General features: G+C 50.2%; 1 non-coding gene across 1 annotated transcript; it reads left to right on the top strand.

The window, feature by feature from the left end:
- The first annotated feature begins 6,305 nt into the window (after positions 1-6,305).
- TRNAR-CCU lies at positions 6,306-6,387 on the top strand. The gene has a single exon. It is a non-coding gene; the product is annotated as a tRNA-Arg (tRNA).
- The last annotated feature ends 665 nt before the right edge of the window (positions 6,388-7,052 follow it).

Genomic DNA, 7,052 nt, shown 5'->3' with positions numbered 1-7,052 from the left:
TGCATGGCCAGCTGACAGCCACAAAGACACCCGGCCAGCCTGCTCCCTGGCATGCCAAACACCCACTGAAGGCCACCTGCAGACCAGCATGTGGGGCAGCTGCTGATGCACTGTGGCCAACATCAGAATGTTGTAGGAAAGCAGGGCCAGCCCCCCGGTGGGGCCTCTTACCGTTCCCACTCAAGGTGCTCACTTTTGCAGTGGGGCAGGAGATTTTTCCCCAAGAGGCTTTTCCCCAGCTGGCGAGAAGCAGCGAATCACCCAGGCTCCATTTAGCAAGCCCCCCCTCAAGCACAGGGACAGGCGCACATTTGGAAGAGGGAAACTGCTCTACACGCTAGCCAAGGCAGCCACCCATTTTGTTTCTCAAGTCAGGAATGGCAAAGGCCAGACTGGAAGACCTGGGATTCACGCCCCAGCCTTTGTGATGTCCTACCCCCAACTCCTTCCCAGGGCTCTAGCTGAAGCCAGAGCATTGGCCTGAGCGGCCCAGAAGAGAGCAGGACTTTCAGTGCAAAGGGAAAGCTGCACAAGCACAACTGCAAAGGGACCCAAACCCTCAATTGCCTGATCCAAAGTCAGGCACCTTATCCATTAGGCCACATGAGAAAATTCTCTCCAAGCACTTTTTTAGAAAAGGTGGACACTGCGTTTCTCAGGTCATCTACTGAGGGGGCAGAGACACTCTGGGCACAAGAAGTTGAGTTCCCAGTGAAATGTGAGACTTAATTCTATGGAGCCAGGTGCTGGACTTTGGCAGGGAGACTCAGGCATGGGAGATCGGGGTGCAACGGACGGGCCGGCTGTCTAGGTGTGGAGGTTTAGTCGCACTGAGGCCCAGGAGGGAGGAGGAGGAGGAATCCTGCTGATGGTTAGTGGCTGCGGAGAAAAAGAGGAAGGGTTCCTGGAACTTCCCCTCTCCCCCGTTTTACCTGCCTGCTTGCTTTTGTGGTGGAAGGGGGCAGATGATCTCAGGAAGCCTTTTTTGTTAGTTCCCTCTGGGGCACCTGGCACTGGCCACTGTCAGAGGACAGGATACTGGGCTAGATGGACCTTTGGTCTGACCCAGTCTGGCCGTTCTTACGGGGTTTGCCAAGGTCACCTATGGATCTTCTCTTTGTGTCTCTGAATACTCTACAGGGCTGCATAAGCTGCAGCAAGTTTGTGGTCTTGGGTTTGAGCTTGAAAAACAGGGATTATAGGCGAGGCAGGGATCAAAGGGTCTCACGCCTGACCGCCAGCAGACGTGCAGGTCACGGGCAATGAGCCCAGGACAACTGGTAAATGTGGTGCATGAATGAGCCCAAACTAGAAGGTCTCTTGTTGGCCTCAAAGGGTAGTTGCTCAAAGGGAGCTGTTTGGTGTGATGAAAAGAGTGACCCATGTATGGACTCGACTAGCTTGGGGAGTCCTTGCACTGGCGGGGATGGGGGGTTAATATGTGGTTGGGAGAATTCCACATCCATAAAATCTCACCCCTGGGTTTGTAATGTTAGACTGCAGCAAACAAATCCCTCTATGTGTGAAGGGAGGGGCTGTGAGGGGAGGGGCTGTGAGGATATAGTCACTTCCAGGCAGCAGGAGCCCCCTGACATGGAAGTTGAACTGCCCCCTAACCCCACAGTGCTTTGGGGGGCTCTAGGGCCCAGCATGGAGCTGCTGTCCCTGCAGGGGACATGAGGTTACTGCCCTGTCTGTCCTGGGGTGGGGGACTGGAGCCCCCAGAACAGCACAGGGGCCCCCACAAAGTTAAGTTGCTTCAAATTCAGCCCCGGGCAGTCAGGATCGGATTTCAGCTTTCTGCCCTGAGTCCCAGCTAATCTAACGCCGGCCCTGCTTTCTGGGTTATTTTGGTGGGTCCCCCCAAAACCTACTCACTGCCCCCTCAACCGGGGACCCCACGCTGAGAACCACTGCCTGGGAACTCTGTTTAGAAGTAGGGAACAAAGCTGCTGCCTTCCCTGATGGCTGAACTCAGGCCCTGAGAGTGGGATATCCAGGTAGCTGCCTGGCGTCAGGGACGGTCTGAGCCTGCAGGGCCCCCGGGGGACAATGAAGCAGCTGGGTCAGGCTGGGCACCTCGATTCCCAGAGAACAGCCCTGGCTCCCTGCTCAGCAGCAAAGAATAAATCAGCCTGAGCTAAGTGCAGTGTTGGGGGTTCTTTCACTCCTGCTGGTGATTGTGGGAGTCTCGGGGGCATTTATAGCAGAGCATTTGGGACTCAACTGGGGGAACCAGACGACATCTTTATTTACAGTTTTTTATAATACGATATAATCCTTCAATCCTAGTGTCACCATCGATAACATGGCTTGGTCAGCCTGGTGGGATACCAAGGGTAAAACTAACCAGCTCTTCAAATCCAAGAGAGTGGAGATAAATCACCTCTCAGAGTCAATGTGGGGTAATCAATAGGCAGACAGCGGGCCAAATCGCTTTTGAATGGACCCCAACAATTTTTTATTTACTTATTATTAGCATTATTGTTTTTTATTATTATTATTATTTTCTCTGGAGTCTGAACTTTGACTGGACCTTGACCAACAATTTTGGACCTTGAAAAAAAAGAATGGCTTACCCCTAACAATGGGGTTGTGTTACCTTCCTTATGTCCTGGCGCCATCTTGTGGCCATTTCTTTTCCCTCTTTTCGGTGAAAAGCTTTGGGATTTTGTGTAGAAACTTTATTTCCTCGGGAGAGAACCAGGAACGGGGGCTGCCTGCATGTATCACCCACTAGATTAAAAGGTGACGGACAAACACCCTTAAGACGAGGCAGCGTCACTGTCAAAAAAATCATCTCCCGTCTTCACTTGAGTGACAGCCTGAATCGTTCCTTATCCGGGCAAAGCCCAAGGACTGGAATCAGCAGCAGCAACAAACCGTTCTGTACGTAGCAAGAACCAACACAAAATGTGCTTTAAAAGGAGCTGTCGCCTTCCTCCTGGGGTGAAATTTGCCCTTATGGTCATAGATTTTCATTTCCCTTCTCTGAGAGCAGAGCTGGGGTTGGTGCACCTTAGGCTCAACATCCCAGCCTATGTCCCCATCTGTCTGTCACTCTGGGGACCTGTTTCTGCTGACAGGCTGCCTCCAGCCTGTCCGGCCAGCTCCTGAGCTCTGTGGGGGTGAGTCATTTGGCATACGTAGCACCTGGGAGAAACACTCCTGCCATATGTGTTGGTGGTATAGTGGTGAGCATAGCTGTTTTCCAAGCAGTTGACCCGGCTTTAATTCCCGGCCACTGCAGGGATGTCCCCTTTTCTTGGCTGGGAATTGGTTTAATTTCAGTCACATTGTATCAGTTTATCAATGGAACGAGAAAATTAACGTCCCAAATCCCAGCAAGTCATTGAACATCCAGTGAAGGAAGAAAGGGGCGGGACTATACAGTGAGCTGTTCGAGTCATCCTGGTATTACAGTGTTTGCTTTATTATTTAAAAATTTTCCTTTACTTCCCTCTCCTATTTAGACTCAGAGCCTTTAAGGGCAGAAGGGACCATCGTGATCATCTGGTTTGATCTCCTGCACCTTGCAGGCCAAAGGACCCCACCCACCCATTCCTCTAACAGACCCCTAACCTCTGCTTGAGTTACTGACATCCTGAAATCATGGATTAAAGCTGTCAAGTTTCAGAGAATCCACCATATACACTAGTTTAAACCTGCAAGTGACCCATGCTGCAGAGGAAGGTGACAAGCCCCCAGGGTCTCTGCTAATCTACTCACGGGGAAAACTCCTTTCCAACCCAAAATATGGCCATCAGTGAGACCCTGAGCATGCAGACAAGATGCACCGGGCAGACACCTGGGAAAGAATTCTCTGCAGTAACTCTGAGCCCTCCCCACCTATTGTCCCATCTCCGGCCGTTGGAGATGTTTGCTGCTAGCAATCACAGATCGGCCACATGCCGTTACAGGCAGTCCCATCACACCACCCCGTCCATAAACTTATCACGCTCAGTCTTGAAGCCAGTTCGGTTTTTTGCTCCCACTGCTCCCCTTGGGAGGCTATTCCAGAACTTCACTCCTTGTTGATGGCCAGTTTATATCCATTAGTTCATTACTAGTGGGGGCATGTGATAGTGTGGGGGAGGGAGGGAGAAAGACTGGAGAACTGAGACTGGGAGCCGGAGAGATTCCCTGTTCCCCGATCACCCATCTCTGGGACGAACCAGTTGCAATTGCCCTTGGGAAGCTGCCGCTAATAACTCAGGTGTAAAATCATTATTCCGTTGGAAAGAGATTAAAGCCTCCTCACACCCAGGGTCACGGTCATCGACATGGCTCTTTCCTGGGATGTCTCTAGCCAGAGCAATGCAATGAGTGGAACCAAATCCCTTTCAAGAGCCCAGGCACACACAGAAATCCTGGGGCTTTTCGTCCCTAGGCTTCTGGCGCCATCGTCTGGCTGCTTGGTTTCACTCCTTTCTGTTAAAACCTTTAGCTTTCTGCACAGAAATGTTAATTCTTTGGGAGAGACTTGGGAGCATTTTTCTGTTTTGTGTTAAGGATTTAAATGTTCCCAGTTCCTTGGTCCCAACCTGCCTCCCGTTCTACTGCCCATGCAGCCCCATCTCAGCCCCCAGTAGATGCCGATTCCCTCAGCCCCATCTGTGCAGGGGCTGAACCCTGTCACTCCGCATTGCCTAGTTCCCCTAACTCTGAGAGACTTCAGCTCCTCTGTGTCCCCAGGGACCCTCCACACCACTCCCCTTTAACCATTGTTCAGATATTGCAGTAGGATGAGTCTGACACTCACTTTAGAGGCCCCACATTAATAACCATTTTCAGTATGAACCTACTGGAGATTCTATCGCAATATTTGGGTGGGGGGAACCTGTTAAAAACATTCATAAAACTCCTTTCCCAAGAGAGTCCCAGGGCTCTTGATATCCCATGTATCGGGTGATGAACGTCCATGACCATGTAACTGATTGTGGTATAAACATCTTAGATATCCCCAGCTAGATAAGATCCCATCTTTACATAAATGTCAGGGAGCCCTGCCTGAAAACAGTGACAATCTTAGAACAGTTCATCGGCAGAATTATCACACTAAAGCATATGTGCAAAGCATGTGCCCTACCACTGAGCTCCCTCCCCACCAATACAGATAATGCCATAAGGCATTGGGGTGGGGGGGAGGAGGGTCTCCATGCCTGGTCTCGGTGGCAGAAGTGGTTTGGGGCTTGAAGAGCTTCCACATTATCACATAGTGGATGGGGCTGGGCGTGGAAGGTTGGAAGGGGGCAGGCAGAAAGGGTGGGGATCTGGCATCACTAGCCCCTGCTTAGTGAGTAGAGTTCAGTTTAGGGCTGTGGTCCCCAAAATGTGGGGCATGCCTCCTAGGGGGGCACAGGGGAACATTCATGGGGGCACCTCAGGGCTCAAGCCAGCCCCCATGGAGAGCAGGAGGGAGCACCACTCAGCCCCCAGCTCTGCCTCAACCCTGCCCCCAGCCTGGGCCCCTGGCCTGGTCTCAAACCCCTTACCCCTGTCCACACCCCTCTCCCCAGCAAGCCACGGCCCCACTACGAGCCCTAGGTCTCGACTGTGGTTGCCAAAACTCTGCAGACACAGATAAGAGGGTACAACGTGAAAAGTCTGGGGACCACTGGTTTAGGGTGACGCCCTCAAATCACTTCTATACAGTCCAATAAAAGCCGCTCAAACTGGACAGACTAGGTATGTTCTGGTGCCCTTTACTCATCCAGGAAGGATAAAAACATTTCATTGCACTCATGTGATTTGTAACTCCCCATCTGCCAAAACAGGTCCTTTTGGCAAAGTGGCCCCACCATGCTGCGTAGCTAGGCAGAGTAGGCGGGTCTGTGTAAACACGGTCTGTTCCTGAAGTCTTTCCCCCAGCTCATCACTAGATGTGGGGGGGAGTTCATTCAGACCCTGCTTACACTTAGTAACCATAAACTCCCTGAACATTAAATCTCACCAAATGAGGGTCAATCCGTCCTCATCATCATACCCACCCATAATACTCCACACCCTAACATACCACTTTGTGAACTTCATAACCTCATATCTCAATGTCTGTACTTTGACCCATCAACCTTTTACCCCCAAGCGGGGATACTGCAGATTATGTATTCCTTATGCCACCCGATCTTAAACCAAACTTTACATCCTTGATAATCTGTATGTTATTCCCTGATTACCAGAAACTTCTATGCTTAAACTCTGTACCGTTCGCTTTTTTTTTAACATCATCTTAATAAAATTTTTAAAACTCCTTATTGTCCCTACCTCTGCTGGCCTTCTCCTCCTGTCCCTTCTCTGACAGCTCAGATGAGGTGGCCGAGTGGTTAAGGTGGTGGACTCCTAATCCATTATGCTCTGCATATGTGGGTTCAAATCCCATCCTCATTAGAGGCCTTCAGTCTTCTCTCTTTCTTTACAAACAACCATCTTCCTCCTTTGGTACAATCACAGAGCAAACCATGTTGCTTCCTGCAAACAAAAGCAATCTCAAGAACTCAGACCCCCGTTCCCTGCTTAAAATAAAATGTCTAAATACCAGATTTCTAAAAGAATTCTCTAGTCCTGGATTTCTTAGTTTTTATTTCAAAAGGTGACATCCTCATCATCTCCCCCAAGCACCCCGCGACCTCCACAAATTATTAAAATACCCCCATCCTCAGCAAGGCCATGGCAATGACCCACAGTGAGAGTGTCTAGGCCAAGCTGTTCTGAGGGAGGCAAATCAAACATTTTCTCTCTGGTTCTCTTGGCATGGTCTGACGGGAAAACAAAATCCCCCAAACTGAAGATTTTCTGCTGAAAAACCAATACTAGTCTGCTTGGGGACTTTGATTTGAATGTATTATTATTCTCTTCTTATTTCTGAATTCTTTCAGTTTAGTCTTTGTGCTTCAGATGTCATTCCAGGTGTCGATTTGTGGGGGAGAGAGGCCAGGTCATGATGTCTCTTCCCCTCTTTCATAGTTTTTGAGTCAAGCAGTGTCCATTGTCTCCGGGCTATCTCAGAGAAGTCTGCATTGTACACGGCTCCTGGGATAGTCCTTTGGAGTGTA

Source organism: Trachemys scripta, unplaced genomic scaffold, assembly GCF_013100865.1.
Source record: "Trachemys scripta elegans isolate TJP31775 unplaced genomic scaffold, CAS_Tse_1.0 scaffold_94, whole genome shotgun sequence".
Taxonomy (NCBI): domain Eukaryota; kingdom Metazoa; phylum Chordata; order Testudines; family Emydidae; genus Trachemys; species Trachemys scripta.
Note: the sequence above shows the minus strand (reverse complement) of the source record. Positions and strands in the feature narration are given on the sequence as shown.